This window comes from Sarcophilus harrisii, chromosome 5 (genome assembly GCF_902635505.1).
Source record: "Sarcophilus harrisii chromosome 5, mSarHar1.11, whole genome shotgun sequence".
In the NCBI taxonomy this organism is placed as follows: Eukaryota; Metazoa; Chordata; class Mammalia; order Dasyuromorphia; family Dasyuridae; genus Sarcophilus; species Sarcophilus harrisii.
The window spans coordinates 37,112,538-37,128,549 of NC_045430.1; the positions used below are offsets into that span (position 1 = coordinate 37,112,538).

At 34.1% G+C, this 16,012-nt stretch overlaps 1 protein-coding gene across 6 annotated transcripts in view; it reads left to right on the top strand.

Annotated features, from left to right (window-relative positions):
* The window catches only part of NUDT4 (nudix hydrolase 4), a 29,089-nt gene that overhangs the window by 3,375 nt on the left and 9,702 nt on the right, over nucleotides 1–16,012 (top strand). The window contains exon 1 of one of the 6 annotated variants that reach the window (XM_031939077.1): nucleotides 14,335–14,679. The exons of 4 other annotated variants lie outside the window; for them this stretch is intronic. The gene's annotated coding sequence lies outside the window, so the exon portion shown is untranslated. Of the gene's footprint in view, nucleotides 1–14,334; nucleotides 14,680–16,012 lie in introns of those variants that run through there. One more of the 6 variants, XM_031939078.1, reaches the window with a different exon arrangement.

Sequence of the window (16,012 nt, forward strand, 5' to 3'; positions counted from 1 at the left end):
TAAACTTTGAATTCAGATCTGACCTCAGAAATTTACTGGTTGTGTGACCACCCTGAGCAAGTCACTGAAACCCCTATTTGTTAAATGAGCTGAAGAAGGAAATGGCAAATCAATTCAGTATATTTTTGCCACAAAAATTATAAATGGGGTCATGAAGAATCAGACATGACTGAACAACAGCGTTGTTGGAGATGGGGAATTTTTGGTCTGTGACTTCAGCTTGCTGAGACCTGAAAAGCCCTAGTGATAAATTCATTTTGGTTAATTCTCTAAGCTGTCAAAAAAAATCAGAACAAAAAAGCTTCCATTGTTCCTTTGGGTTATCTCTACCATACTGAATTCTAACATTAACCTTATTTGTTTTGTTTTTGTTTTTACTATGCTTTTGCTTATGGTGTTCTATGCTTTCTCTGAGTTGTAGAAGATAACAGTCCCCAAACTGCTGAATTCGTAGTAGGTGCTTACTCATGCTGAAGCATTCCATTCCTTTTTTTTCCTTTTTATTGTGCTGATAATTTTAGTTCACAGAATCTTTGCTTATGCTATCCTGATTTATATAAATAAAAGTTAATTGTTGAAAACTATAACCCTATGGGAAAGAGAAAGATGGTTACCCTGCAAATTTTTTTTGCTACTATGTTAATTGAAACCAGAAGGATCCATGATTTTATATTTGCAGGTACTCTGTCACACAGTGACTATTAAATCATTTCCCAAACTTAGGCTTTGAACATTGGCCTAAATATTGTTCCTTTATGGATTAAAAAAAAATTACAATTCTCAAATTATGTAAATTGGTTCCCCAATAATTGGCATTGTCATTGTATCTGTCTTTTCAGTTTGATTTGGAAATTGCCAGAACTTGTAACAAATCACCTAGACTTGATTCCTGTGCCACAATAAGACAGTAATGTAGATAGTTTCAATTAAGACATTGAATTTTTTTTTGTTTGTTTTTCACCACAAGTTCCTACTAACATTTCATGGATATAATTAAAGCAAAAGTTTTTGAATACAGTGCAAACAGCAGCTAAATCTATTCAGTAAGATTTAAATTTGCATGTAAGATATAGCCAAAAATTAAGCAAAGAAAGCCTTAAGAAGCCAGACTTCAGAAAGTCTTAACATTATAGTGCTTGTATTTTATTGTCCTGGTTGTACTTTATATAATTCTGGCAGTTTTGGATTATCTAGATCAGAAATAAATTGGGGAGAATGGCAACTAAGGGAAGTATAAACTATAAAAGAAGGTATAAGACCTAGTGCTGATTCCCATATAACTCAATAAGCCTTGAGAAACATTAAAATTGACCCATAGTCAACAGTAAAATGATAAGTTGTGTTTATTATACTATTTTTAAAAGTGAGAAAGATCACATATTCAAAAGGATTTCTTTTAAAAGAATGAAGTTGGATGTTATTTATGGGAGAAAATTCTTTAGTATGGAACATTTCTGGATCTTTTTCTCAAATCCTCAATTTTTAAGCGAAGCAGTTAAAATGTTGGGGACAGAACCTTCTATCCAAATGTGTTTAAACTGCAGGAATTGCCTGTTGTAATAATTTTCTTCTAGTTAAGAGTAAATTTCCTTACTGTATATTCTTGGGTTTTGTTTTGCTTTTTTTTTGTGTGTGTCCTCAAAATCTGATTTTGGCCACTAATCCTTCTAGAAACTAGCTCAAATCATTCATATGGCCCCTACACAATTGTTAATAAAGACACAAAATAGTCTTGATGAGGCTGGCCCATTTTCCATTAATTTCTGTATTCATTTCCCTGATTGTGAGTAGCAAGCCAGCCAAGTCTTTAGTATTTTACTGTAGATATGATGTATAAGTATCACAATTGCCATTTTCGCAGCACTTTTGCTAACATTCTCCTTTTATCCTCATGCAATCCAGCCAGGTTGATAGTTCTGATAATTCATCCCTTCAGTTAGATTTGAGGCCCAGAGAGGCTCACTGACTTGTGCACAGCTTAGATGTAATCTTGGTGGGGTTTGAATGTGTATCTTGCTGACAGCATATTTTGTCTTATCCTGCTTCCTAACAAGGTTTATTCGGTAGAGTTTGCCTAGTCCACTCCTTATTTTGCAAGTGAAGGGCTAGAGTGCACGAGAATGAAGTGGCCTGCCCCCCAGATGCCTGTAGTAAGAGGCCAAAGCTCAAGTCACTGCTGCTTGACAAGTGTGCTTTGGAGCTAAAGAAACCTGACCATTTGGAAACCAATTTTTTCCATCTTTTCAAGGAAAATAAAAGGGAAGATAGCTTATTTAGAATCCCATTCTTAAGCTCAAATCTAGGCCTACTAACATAGATTTGCTAAGTAATACTTAGGTGCCATGCATTTGTAGTGAGCATTCAGCAGCCTTAATCCTGCCTCTGGTCTTTTTCATTTTTATTTTTCATTCTTAACTTCAAAAATCCATTTCCACATATAGTAGAACATAGAGATCCAGTGTTTCATATATAATCTTCTATTTCATACTGCTTGCTTTTAAAAAAAAAAAAAAAAAAAGGAAAATCTGTATCTTATTTTGAAAATTGTGCTTCCTTCTGAATTTTATTTATTTAAAAAAGTTTCAACAGTTTTTTTCAACACTTCTTTACTAAAACCTTTTAATCTATAAGTTTGGTCAAGTCTAACAAATTGACAGTAAAAAAATCTGACTTTATGCATCTTCTGTGCCATATGTGGATGGCAAACCCATAAGAGCTAAAATATGGAGTTAAGATTATTTTGATGGAGTTATGTGAGTCTTGAAAAGACTTCTTTTATCAAACCACTAATATGTAAGAGAAGGTAAAAAATTTACCTCTAGTTTCAGGCAAAATGGTGTGTAGGCATTTGAGGTATACTCTTAGTCTATATATGTAGTATGCTAAGTGCTTCCATACTCAGTAATCCTTACACACAAATGAAAAAATTTGAGGCACCAACTAGTTTAATGATTTTTTTTTCTTTCTCCCTCCAGAGAAAACCAGAGTTCTCTCCATTATAGAGAAAAATGTCTAATTTTCATATAGTCATAAGATAGATTGCTAAACCTAAAATTGCCTTTCCTTTTGAAATAAATTAAGTCGTGTTTTCATTTAGGGTTTGTTTTGTTTTGTGTTTTAAGTCTAATAGCTTGTAGGATGCAATGTTTAAACTGAACTCTGGTGCCTCTTTATATAATTTATATAAATAGTTTCTCAACTCCAATGCTTAGTGCTTTTTCTGTTGTTTTTATGTATAATTATCTTCCATGTCCTATGCCTAGTTGTTTGCAATAGGGGCAGAATAGAAGAAACATTCTCATTGTTAGAGAGGAACTTAGATTCAAGGAAACGAGAGAAGTGTTCTTTCTTAAACTACTCTAATTTTGCTTTTATCTCAGATTTTATTGGTTTTATTTAATAGAAAATATCTATTGAAGTTGGGAATGTCTGTCCTTGAACTTTCACTCCTAATAAAAATCATCACTTTGTTTCTTAAATGACCTTTCATTACACTGGATGAACAGTGTAGCAACTGTTCAGTAGATAGCTGTCCTAGATACTTGATTCTCTAAAATGAATTGGAATTCTTTTAGAAAGATAGAAATTTGGATTAGAGTACCAAAATTAACACTGTATACAATAAATAATAATTCAGTGTTTCAGTTGGCTTGAATAATTGTAGAGCTCTGAGAGTTTGGATTAGGCTATTTAAGTGTGGATTTGAGTGATCATGGTATGTTTTGTGACAGTTTGGCCTTTAGAAAGTCAAAGAGAAACCTTGTACTATTTAGCCATTTGGCATTTTATATTAACTCTGTATGATACTTTTTTTTTCAATTATTATTATTATTTTTTTTATTTAAAAGCCTTTTATTTACAGGTTATATGTATGGGTAACTTTACAGCATTGACAATTGCCAAACCTCTTGTTCCAATTTTTCACCTCTTACCCCCCACCCCCTCCCCCGGATGGCAGGATGACCAGTAGATGTTAAATATATTAAGATATAAATTAGATACACAATAAGTAGACATGACCAAAACGTTATTTTGCTGTACAAAAAGAATCAGACTCTGAAATATTGTACAATTAGCTTGTGAAGGAAATCAAAAATGCAGTGGGCATAAATATAGGGATTGGGAATTCAATGTAATGGTTTTTAGTCATCTCCCAGAGTTCTTTCTCTGGGCGTAGCTGGTTCAGTTCATTACTGCTCCATTGGAAATGATTTGGTTGATCTCATTGCTGAGGATGGCCAGGTCCATCAGAACTGGTCATATGATACTTTTTAATAAACAAATTCTAAACTTGAAAGTTTCTGTTCATTATTTTAAAGGTAATTTAATCTAGTATAGAAACTATTAACAAAAAAACTGGACATTAATGATTATTACAAATAGTAAAAAAAAAAAAAAAACTCCCAAATCTTTCTGGGGATATTGGGAATGAATAGAAAAATAAATCTAGAAAGTTGAATTGAATTTTTATGGTCAGACAATACTATTGAGAAAATTAAAGCAAGTTTTCTATTTGACTTTTTCATAATTTTGAAATGATTTAGTTACTAGAATACAACTCTTATCTTTATTTTGCAACATAATCATTGATTATACTTATTACATCACTTTCCTATTTGAGGAATAACAATCTCGAAATAACTTATATATTATTTTTAGAGTTTTCAGAGCCTTTTCATATTTTCACTTATTCCAGAAACTGAAGAAGGCAGGTAAGTCACTGTCACCAATTTACAGATTGAGAATGATTTCAGAAGGACTTGGTCAACATCATAATGTTCATTAGTAAGTAGCTGACTGAAACCCAGATTGTTTTTGTTGAACTCTGAGACTAGTATATTTTTACATATCTTCTATTATATGTACAGTGTTCATTCTCTAGGAGTTGCTGTGTGTAGCTGTTAAATATTTTTTATAAAAGATTTTTTTTCCCCTCAAAATGGAAGGTTGAACGTTTTTACTGATGGTATTCAAATGTGTTTTTTAAAAAAAATTAACCTGTGGTCCAAGTGCCACATACAATCCATCTTGGTTTTGGAATATCTTGGATACTCCCTAACATCTCAAGGCACAAAATTATTTTTTAAAATTCATATAACAGTTTTGACATGGGTAGGAAGGGAGAGGGCAAGCTAATCTTCAAGCTGTATATGTGCTTTTTTTTTTTTTTTTTTTTTTTTTTTTTTTTTTTTTAATGGCAGAATCCAGGACTCTGTCAGCTATTAGCATTCTTAAGTATGGCAAGAATATATTTACATGTAAATGTTTTATGTAGACAGAAATTATTAATAACAATTATTATTAACATTATTAAAATGATGTTTGACCCAAGAAACTCTTGAGCTAATGATAATTTAATAAAATGCTCACGACTTAATATGACCAGATTTCTTGACCTCAAATAATAGACTTATGCAATAACTGATACCTTGACCTTTGCCTTAACTGTTGTGATCAAATTTGAAACCAACCACTTTGACTTTGTTTTGTGCAAATTTCTCTTGAACTAGTATGGTAGTCTAATTTATGGCCCTTAAAGTCCCAGCATGATATATTTCCATCTTAAGTGGATTTGTGATGCAGCCAATGGGTATTCCTTTTAATGGATCCAAGCCATATTACTATAGTTTTATTTTATACGATTATTACTATGTCTTCCTGTGTCACAGAAAATTTACCCATTCTGTGATATATTTCCATCTTAAGTGTATCACTCATCACTGAGCTAGCTGAAACTTTTGGGCTGGGGTTTTTACATCTATTGTTTTTTACAACTTTTGCAATCATAGCTTTAAAGGGTTTCATAAAATGTCTTTCTAAAAGGAAAGTATTTTTCAATGTTGTATTCAAACTGAAGAAAAACATGAGCAAGGAAATGGTTATTGGATATTTTCTCAACTGGTCTTAATGAAATATTACAAGTGGAGATTGTTTCATATCCACTGCTCAGCTTATCCTCTAGAAAACTAGGGTGGAGAGGTAAATTATGCTACTTTGTTCAATTCTGATACCATTCCCTCCTCTACCCTTCACTCCTCCCAAAACAGAAAACAGTTTTATAAGGGGCAGAAATTCCCATTATTAGCAAAAAGTTAACATGTTATGTCACCATTTGCTGAAGATTGTTAGAGTGAGATTTATCATCTGGCCAGGAGGAAGAATTTTTAAGGTCTCTTCCAACTCTAAAGGATCCTGGTTTAAGAGCACCAGGTTCAGTAGTGGTTATATGGTATTTGAGTTGGTTTTTTCCCCCCCAACTCCCACATTTGTGGCTGATAGAACCATAACCTCTGAATCTCTTTGTATTCAACTGAAGTGGGGATAGATAATATTGCCTCAGGGTTCTTAGGGGGAAAAAATTATGATCTTTAAGGTATTTTATATGGGAATTCTTAGAAGGTAACTTTAGTAGTAGAAATTTTTTATTTTTATTTTTTTTATTTTTTTAAAGCAAGGCACTTGTGGTTAAGTGACTTGCCCAGAGTCACACAACTAGTAAGTGTCTGAGGCTGGATTTGAATTCAGGTACTCCTCACTTTAAAGGCTTCTGTTTTATTCACTGTACCACCCAGCTGCCCCCAAGTGAGATTATTTCATTTGCATATAGTGATCACCTTGTGTAACTTCAGAATTTTGAAAAGGCCCCTTTATAACATCAATAGTTCAGTTACTAGTGATTTATCTTTTAGAACTACACCATAGTTAGTTTGGGTATATAATTACAGTTCGGTGATATTTGCAGATATCCTTAATGTGAGCTCATGTTTATATGTAGAATATTGTATTTTGAACATACTTCCAAATTCTAGGAGCCTTTATTTTTTCTTCAGAATCTTAGTTGGAACGGACCTCACAGGCCATCTAATCTAACATTCTAATTTTGCAGTATACAAGTTCACATGGCTAGTAATTTTAAAAGTATGATGATGAATCTAGATTCTCTGGCTTCAAATTCAGGGATATTTCCATTGTATTATGTTTCCTTCCAATAAATTTCCTCCACCTTACCTATTTCTAGAAACTTTTTAATAAAGAAAAAAACTAGTGGCCTGTATAATACTTTTAGGTAAAGGTTGTTGTTTTAAGCTTTTTTGCTTTACTATGAGTATTTCAAATTCAGTATGTAACATTCTGGTGATAGAACTTTGTTCAATTTTTTAAATTGTGTCCAATTCTTTGTGACTCCATTGGGGTTTTCTTGGTAAATACTGGAGTGGTTTGCCATTTCTTTTTCCAGCTCATTGAACAGATGAGAAAAGTGATTGGGAGTTGGATGACTTGCCCGGAGATACCTCACTGTTGTCTGAGGCCCAGCCTTTTGTGCTGTGGTGCCACCTAGCGACCCCATAAAAAATATACACTTGTGTGGCTGTTGATTTACTCTGCCAATATTAAACAGGTCTGTAGCGAGCTTGTGTATTCCTTGTTAGGCATAGCCTACAGGCTGTAGTTTGCCCTTTTCACAGTCAGTCTCTGGGTGAATCTGTGTCTGGTTTGGATAAAAAGAGGATAAACAAACCACTTTACCTCCCTGGGCTTCAGTTTCCTCATCTGTAAAATTAGGTTGGACTAGGTGACTTGTGAAATCTCTTCCAACTCTTGGTGCTTTAAAAATTTTAAACTGAGTTCACATTGTCTTAATATTTGAATATCTCTTTGATTTTAGGATATCAACAAACATCACAAAACTAAAAGTGTTCAATTATATCTGAAAATTTGCAGAAAACCCAACTGTTGCTTATTTTAGGTTCTAAGAATAAGTTCAGGGATTTAGCACTATTCAGTAAGATCATCTGCTATAGTAATATCCCATACCTGCATAAGGTGTGGAGAGGACTACAGGTGTCACCCATGCTTCAAGGTCAGAAAAGAGAATGAGGAACATTTAAAAAGGGGGAAGGGCCCCCTTATTAGTGTTATGGAATGTTTGGGAGGAGAAAGGTTTCAAAAAGAAGGGCTGGCAGATAGTGAGATGCTGCAGAGAAATCAAAAAAGGAAAGAACAAAGTGATCTTGGAAAGATTTTAGTAACGTAGTGGAGAAGGAATGCAACAGCAATTGGAGTAAATGGAAGCAAGGAAATTTAATAGCGAAGACGATCAGAAAAGAATACTTTTGTAGGCTTAGCAGGTCATGTGAAATTTTCCTGGTTTTGCTTAGCAAAGGAAAAACCTGATTAGTTTTTTTGTGGACTAGGAGAAAGGAGCTAGTTAGAAAAGACAGAGCAAGTTCTTTGAGGGTCTGGAACCAAGAGGTTCTAAGGGTAGACATTTTATTTAGCTCTGTTTTAGTAGCATGCTAATTTTGTGCCAAAATACATTGTAAAAGTAATTCCCTGTTTCAAAGAGTTGAAATATTATTTAGTTGGAGAAGATAAACCTGAAACTACATTGAACATTTATCAAATAGATGCTCTCTGCCTAGCAGTTTGGCACTAGTTGAGATTTAAATAAAATGGAGGCTCTCTCCTCAAGGAGCCTCAGATATCTAGTAAAAAAATGTTGTGCATAACTGAAGTTTTAAAAATGTTATTCAGGAAATAAAGTGAATTTGTAAGAGATTAACATATTCTTCCGAAAACCATTGTCTACAAAAGGGGACAGTAACAGTTTTTTATCTTAGCATTCCTTTTCCTAATCTAAATTCCTAATTCTAAATTTCCTAATTGCTGTTCAGTCCTTGGGTACTTTTGTGGTTGTTTACATGGTTGTCCGTTTTCTTGCTCTTAAGATGCTAGAAGTTGCCTATTGGGACTGAAGGAGAACCCATACTTGACATCACTAAACAGGAATAGACCTGTGGCATTTTCATGTGAATACTTGCTAAATTAATGTTTATTAATATAGATGGAGACTGCAGCCCAGATTGCTGAGTTTAGCAACAGGACTTCTTAGACTTTTTTACTTTGAGGCTTTTTACCTGAGAAAATTTTTACTTGATCACAGACACATAAGTGTACATGTCAAAAATTTACTGATAATTAGACACAATTTTGTGTCCTCTACATTTTTGTGTGGCTCCATATGGGGTCTTAAACCACAATCTAAGAAGATATTTTTTTAAGACATGGGAAAAAATAGTAATTTGAACTTGATCTTGTTTTTGGAGAAAGCATAAAAAAGCTGAAAGTATAAGTGAAAAGAGTGTTCATTTGTTTATCAGGTTTTATCACTTTAATTGGCTAATCAGGTTATGAATATGAAAAGTGAGCATTGCATTCATCTCTTAATCTCTTCTGAAAGCTAGGATCAACTCTTATTTACACTAATGCCTTAAAGCCTTGGTTCTGTACAATACATACCTAAAATACCAATCCCTCCAGTTAAAGGGAATTCAAGAATTCAAATTCCTTCCTATGAGTATATAGTTTTGGGGTCGGGATGGGAGATAGTCATTGAAGAAAGAAATAGATAATTAATAAGATGTTCGATTTTGATGACCTACTCTGGGGTATGTTTTGATATTTTATATAAGTGAAATCGATTAAACATGATGCTTTACTCTGCTTTACTCTGTACTTTGTCCTCTGGAGTAATCATTTTTCAGCCGGGGTAAGTTCAAATTCAAGCCAGTGACATAGCTATTTATTTTGTCCTGCCATCTATGTGACTCATAGCTTACAAAAAGTTTTGGGGATTCAGCTATTCTAATAATCCCTTTGAGGAAGGCAGAACAGGTATGATGAGTCACTGATCAGTCATTGAAGCTTAGCATTTGAGGGATTGCAGAATAATTTGAGCTTTAATGGAAATCCCCTCTACAACATTCAAAGACATAATCACCATCCAACATATGGGTAAAGACTTTCACAAGTGTTGTACACTTGTGTACAACCCATTCCTCTTTGGAAAGTTCCTATTTGTGGGGAAGTTTTGCTTAAATCCAGTAAATCTTAATTTTGGCAATGTTTTACCCATTGCTTTTAGTTTTCTGTTCTGAGATAGTTATAATATCTCCACCTGAGAGCCCTTTTGGTAGATAAAGTCAGTAACCATCTTAACCATGTGCTCTCAATTCAGCTATCGATCCCAAAGTCTTCATTATTCTATTTCCTTCATCCCATCTTTGGATATCCATGGCTCAGTTCTCATAACAATTGTATATTTTGTGATTGTCATTTCTAAAATTAAGTTCCCCATACTGACAAATAGTAGAGAAACAACAGGTATTAATCTGCATATAAGAGGCACTGGGGATACAAATGAAAATTTTCCTACTTGCAATACTTATATAAGCATGTTCACTCATTTCAGTAGTGTCTGATTCTGTCACCCCATTTGGTATTTTTTGGGCAAAGATACAGGAGTGATTTTCCATTTTCTTCTCCAGCTCATTTGACAGCTGAGGAAACTAAGGCAGACAGGGTTAAAGTGTCTTGTCCCATATTATATAACTGGTAAGTGTCTGTTGAGGTCAGGTTTGAATTCATGAAGACAATTTTCCTGACTCCACGGTTAGTGCTTGAGCCACTGTACCATCTAGTGCTCACTTATGTTAAGCATATAAAGAATAAATACAAAATAGTTCAGTCACCTTAGACTGAGGCAGAGGGTACAACCAGTCGGGGGAATACTCAAAGGTTTATGCTTTTAGCTTTGCTTTGAAGGAAGAAAAAGATTCTGTGAAGGGGGAGGTGAAGAATGTAGAACATTCCAGGTAAACCTGTAGTAAAATGATGCTAGAATTGTAGGTTTGGAATTAGGTTGGAAAAAATGTAAAGAAATTTAAAAAGTAAATATAAAAAAGCTAATGTTGATCCAAAGAATATTAGGGAGTCACTGGAGCTGATTAAGGAGGGATCCTATAATACATGCTTAAGATGTAGCATGGCCTGGAGTACAAACATAGAAATCATTTTAAGATCAGATTTGGGTGGGGTGGATAATACACCAAGTATGGAATCAGATTCAGCCTCAGATAATTACTAGCTGGGTGACCTTGGTCAAGTCACTCACTTTGACCCCTTTTAGTTTCAATTTTCTCAGCTATAAAACAGGAGAAAGAAATGTTAGTATCTCTGCTAAGAAAACCCCAAATGGGACCACAGAGTCACAACACTACTGAAAAACAAAGCTTCAACAAGAAAATTGTACAATTGGGTCATCAGCTTGTTAGCAGAGGTCCAAATCAGTATCAAGGATTAAAGACAAGAGACTAAAATTACTGAGGGTCAACTTGACCCAAGTAAATAATCTGACTGGAAAAAAAAATGAAAAATTGATAAAAATAAAGGAAGTAAAGACATTTCTTTGAACTTTAATGTTTATAAATCATTTAACAGAAGGAAGAGAGCAAAAGATCACATTATTTCTCTCTTGCAAAAAACTCATAATAGTCAAGAACAGGCATGTTTAGAATAGATGTTAGAGAAGAGGAAGCCTGAACAAGACAATCTTTTAAGTTCTATTTTTATTTTTTATTCTTAATGATTTATGAATCTATGAAATTACATGATATAATAAATAATATTATATCATTTTGATAATAGTTTTTTCAAAATATATGCAAAGATAGTTTTCAACATTCATCCTTGCAAAATCTTATATTCCGAATTTTTCTTCCTTCCCTCTTTCCCCCCACTTTTTTTATCTCTGGAGAGCAAGTAATCCAATACAGGTTAAACATGTGCAATTCTTCTATACATATTTCCATAATTATGCTGCACAAGAAAAATCAGCTCAAAAGGGTAAGGAATGAGAAAGAAAACAAAAAAGCAAGGAAACAAAGAAAAGTACTATTTTGTGATCTACATTCAGGTCCCACAGTCTTCTTTTCTTGATGCAAATGGCTCTCTTCATCCCAAGTCTATTGGAATTGGCCTAAATCACTTCATTGTTGAAAAGAACTACATCCATCACAATGGTTCTGATCTCTTTGGGATACAGACCCAGTAGAGACTGAATCAAAGGGTATACACAATTTGATAGCCCTTTGGGCATAGTTGAACATGACAATCTTAAGGATACTGAGGTAATGCTTTGTTATTTCAGAAGTATCGCTCAAAAGGTGAAAAGTAGAAAATAGATGGTTCTTATTGGCCAAAAAGGGGGTTCAAAAAATATTAGTAAATACTGACTCATAAGTCTATTCTTTCATCTCTACTAAGTCTTTGAAAACTGCATTTGCAATTGTGCGTGTCCTTGAAGGAAACATAAGGAAAATTGACTTATGAAGATTATTTTATGTAGCAGTCTATCTGTGAGTATTTTAAAAAGCATTTTATTTTCAAGAAGTTGCCTAAAGGAACTTCAAGATATCTCCATCTTTTTGACTGTTATGATAGAGGGTTGTGGAACAAAACTTTCTTGTCTGTTTTAGTACCAAACAAATGCTAATTACTCAACACTGTTTACTATTGTCACAGCCTGTGAAAATTGAAACACAATTGCCTGTAGTTGGTTTTTTCCCCCTTAAAAATCCTATTAATGACATTAGGCAAATGACATTATTGATGACATGCTCTGAAAAGGTGCTTATAGGACAGATACCATGAGATAAATCATGATTTTTTTTTTTTTTAATGAGGATTCTATTCAGATACCAACAGGTGGGTGAATATTGAATTATTCCCCAGATTATGAATTAAAGTTACCAAGGTGAGTAGCCCATTAAATCGATCCATCAGTCACATATTTTTGAAACAAATGTTGCTTGATAGACAAATCAAATAGATTTATCAAGCAAACTAATTTGCAATTAGGAAATTTTCAAGCTGGAGTTACTGCCACAAAAGCTGAAATTGCTATGCTAAATATGTATAAATCATGGAATAACTTCATTTAAAAGAACAAAATTTTAAGTAATTTCAAAAGGAGGGCTGTGGTGGATATAAATGGGTTTTAGTGTCTTACGGAAATTCTTAATTTGAAGAGGCATAATATTAAGCATATTAAATTAGTCTACCTCCTTTTGTATATGTGAGAATTTGATACTACACATGTTACATTGCTATCCAGATCTTGAGTCAAATCTTAATGTAATTCTTAAATTGGTTGAAAAAATGGCTGATGTGTTTTACTGGGCTTATATTCCAAAGAGATCTTAAAGAAGAGAAAGGGACCCAACCCACATGTGCAAAAATGTTTGTGGCAGCCCTTTTTCTAATGGCAAGAAACTGGAAACCGAGTGGATGCCCATTAGTTGGGGAATGGCTAAATAAATTATGGTATATGAATGTTATGGAATAACATTTCTTTTTTTTTTTTTTTTTAATTTTTTTTTTATTTTAATAGCCTTTTATTTACAGGTTATATGTATGGGTAACTTTACAGCATTAACAATTGCCAAACCTCTTGTTCCAATTTTTCACCTCTTACCCTCCACCCCCTCCCCCAAATGGCAGGATGACCAGTAGATGTTAAATATATTAATTAAAATATAAATTAGATACACAATAAGTATACATGACCAAACCGTTATTTTGCTGTACAAAAAGAATCAGACTCTGAAATAGTGTACAATTAGCTTGTGAAGAAATCAAAAATGCAGGTGGGCATAAATATAGGGATTGGGAATTGAATGTAATGGTTTTTAGTCATCACCCAGAGTTCTTTCTCTGGGCGTAGCTGGTTCAGTTCATTACTGCTCCATTGGAAATGATTTGGTTGCTCTCATTGCTTTGCTGAGGATGGCCAGGTCCATCAGAACTGGTCATCATATAGTATTGTTGTTGAAGTATATAATGATTTCCTGGTCCTGCTCATTTCACTCAGCCCTGCTCATTTCACTCAGCATCAGTTGATGTAAGTCTCTCCAGGCCTTTCTGAAATCATCCTGTTGGTCATTTCTTACAGAACAATAATTAGAATAACATATCTATAAGAAACAATCAGCAGGAGGATTTCAGACAGGCCTGGAGAGACTTACATGAACTGATGCAAAGTGAAATCAGAACCAGGAGATCATTGTACACAACAAAAAGATTATACGATGATCAATTCTGATGTACGTGGCTTTCTTCAACAGTGAGTTGATTCAGATCAGTTCCAATAATCCTGTGATGAAGAGAGCCATCTACACCCAGAGAGAGAGGACTGTGGGAACTGAGTATGGACTACAACATAGCATTTTTGCTCTTTCTGTTATTGTTTGCTTGCATTTTATTTTCTTTGTTTTTTTCTCCTCCTTGATCTGATTTCTTGGGCAGCAAGATAACTGCATAAATATGTATACATATGTTAGATTTAACATGTTTAACATGTATTGGATTACCTACCATCTAGGGGAAGGGGGAGGGGAAATTTGGAACAAAAAGTTTTGCAAGAGACAATGAAGAAAAATTACCCATGCATATGTTTTGTAAATAAAAAGTTTAATTTAAAAAAAAAATTAGGAAAAAAAGATGTCTGAATCATGTTGTCTAAAATTGCATCTTGTAAAAAGAGACCATTTTAAAACTCAGAAAAGGAAGTGTAAAACATGTTTTCACAACAGGTGTAACTTTCAGAAATACATGAGAAACTTAATAGCATGCTTACTTAAACTACAAAGTTGAGTCAGAAATAAAAACTATACTGAGAGTTCTTTGCTTCTGAAATACAAATTATGAAAATGTACTAGAGTAGGGACATAATTAGTCACCTCAAAGATCTCCTTGGACTTATTCTGACATTAACCGGAACTCAATCAATGGTCACCCGATTTTACTTACCAGGAGAATCAGGATACTACTTCATGAAAGGTGAGCTTACAGAAAGTTTTAAATAATCAGAAATCAAATAGTTGTTTTATGGTACTTTGAAAGTTCCTCACACTGTTGTGGAGGTCAGTACTATACCATTAAGCAGTATCCTTAATTTACAGATAAGGAAACTGATGCTAAGGGGGGGAAGGGGTGACCCTACCCCATAGTCAACACTAGCCTTTAATAATAGTCAGCATGGTACCAATGGAAATAATGCTGGATTTCTGCCCAAATGTTCTGATACCAAGACCTCCACCTCAACACCTACAACCCATGTTCTGGAAGGTGTGTCTCAGAGTGGTCTGCTTCTAACTTATTTAGTATATCTTGTCCTGGCTTAGGGCCAGAGACTGGGTAGACTGGATGCTGATGTTGTGGCTGTTATCACCTTGGGAATAAAAAGAAAATAACATGGGAAGATTGCCTTTACCAGCATATGAACCTGAGCTCCTTAAAGAAACCTGAGGTCCAATAAGAAAAGAGTCCATGCCAGAAAAAGGGCTGTTGCTTTTGACTGCATAAAATCACAGCACCTCAAATGCCAGCTGTACAGTTTTAGATTTTCATTTGGTAATACAGAATTGTAGAAGACATGTGGTCAGTCACTTGTGGTATAATTGACCTTAACTGTCCTTATATAAGATGGAAGTTTAAAAAATAATTGTCAAAAGTTTAGCCTATAGAAGAATTTCCAGTGGGTGGTAGTTGTAACTTTCACTTCAAGCAGTTCTTTACCACTCTTAACACTGCCTAGCCACTTTCTTGGAAGGAAAGCTGGTAAAGGTCAAATAGTATTAATATTAGCATAGTCCATGCAGGATATTAATTTCACTATACTTGCTTCCATCTTCTTAATCACCCATGTTCATAGCCTTCTCTCTTATTAGCAGTTGCCATTAATTGAACCACAGTGTAAGGGTGGTGTAGAGTATTCAGAGAGCACTGGTAACTTTGGTGTGAGAGCGACTAAGTCCTTTTCAGGGCTCCTTATCTACCTTTGGTGTTCCTCTTCAGCCAACTCTCAACTGTGGTTCCAAGAAGCTGTAACATGCAGAGCAGCCACAGCCCAGTAAAGTTGGCAAATGAGCTATAAACCAGATTGAAGGTAACTTCCAGTAATGGAGAGATTTTTTTTTAGAATCACAGATTTAATTTTTATCTTGAATATTATCCAAAACAGTTCTGTAGAGTAATGGAGAGTTTTTGTTTTTTGTTTTTTTTAGAATCACAGATTTAATTTTTATCTTGAATGTTATCCAAAACAGTTCTGTAGAAGGTAACTAGCATTGAATTAGGAAGATATGAAGACTTGCAATGGGATGGATGGATG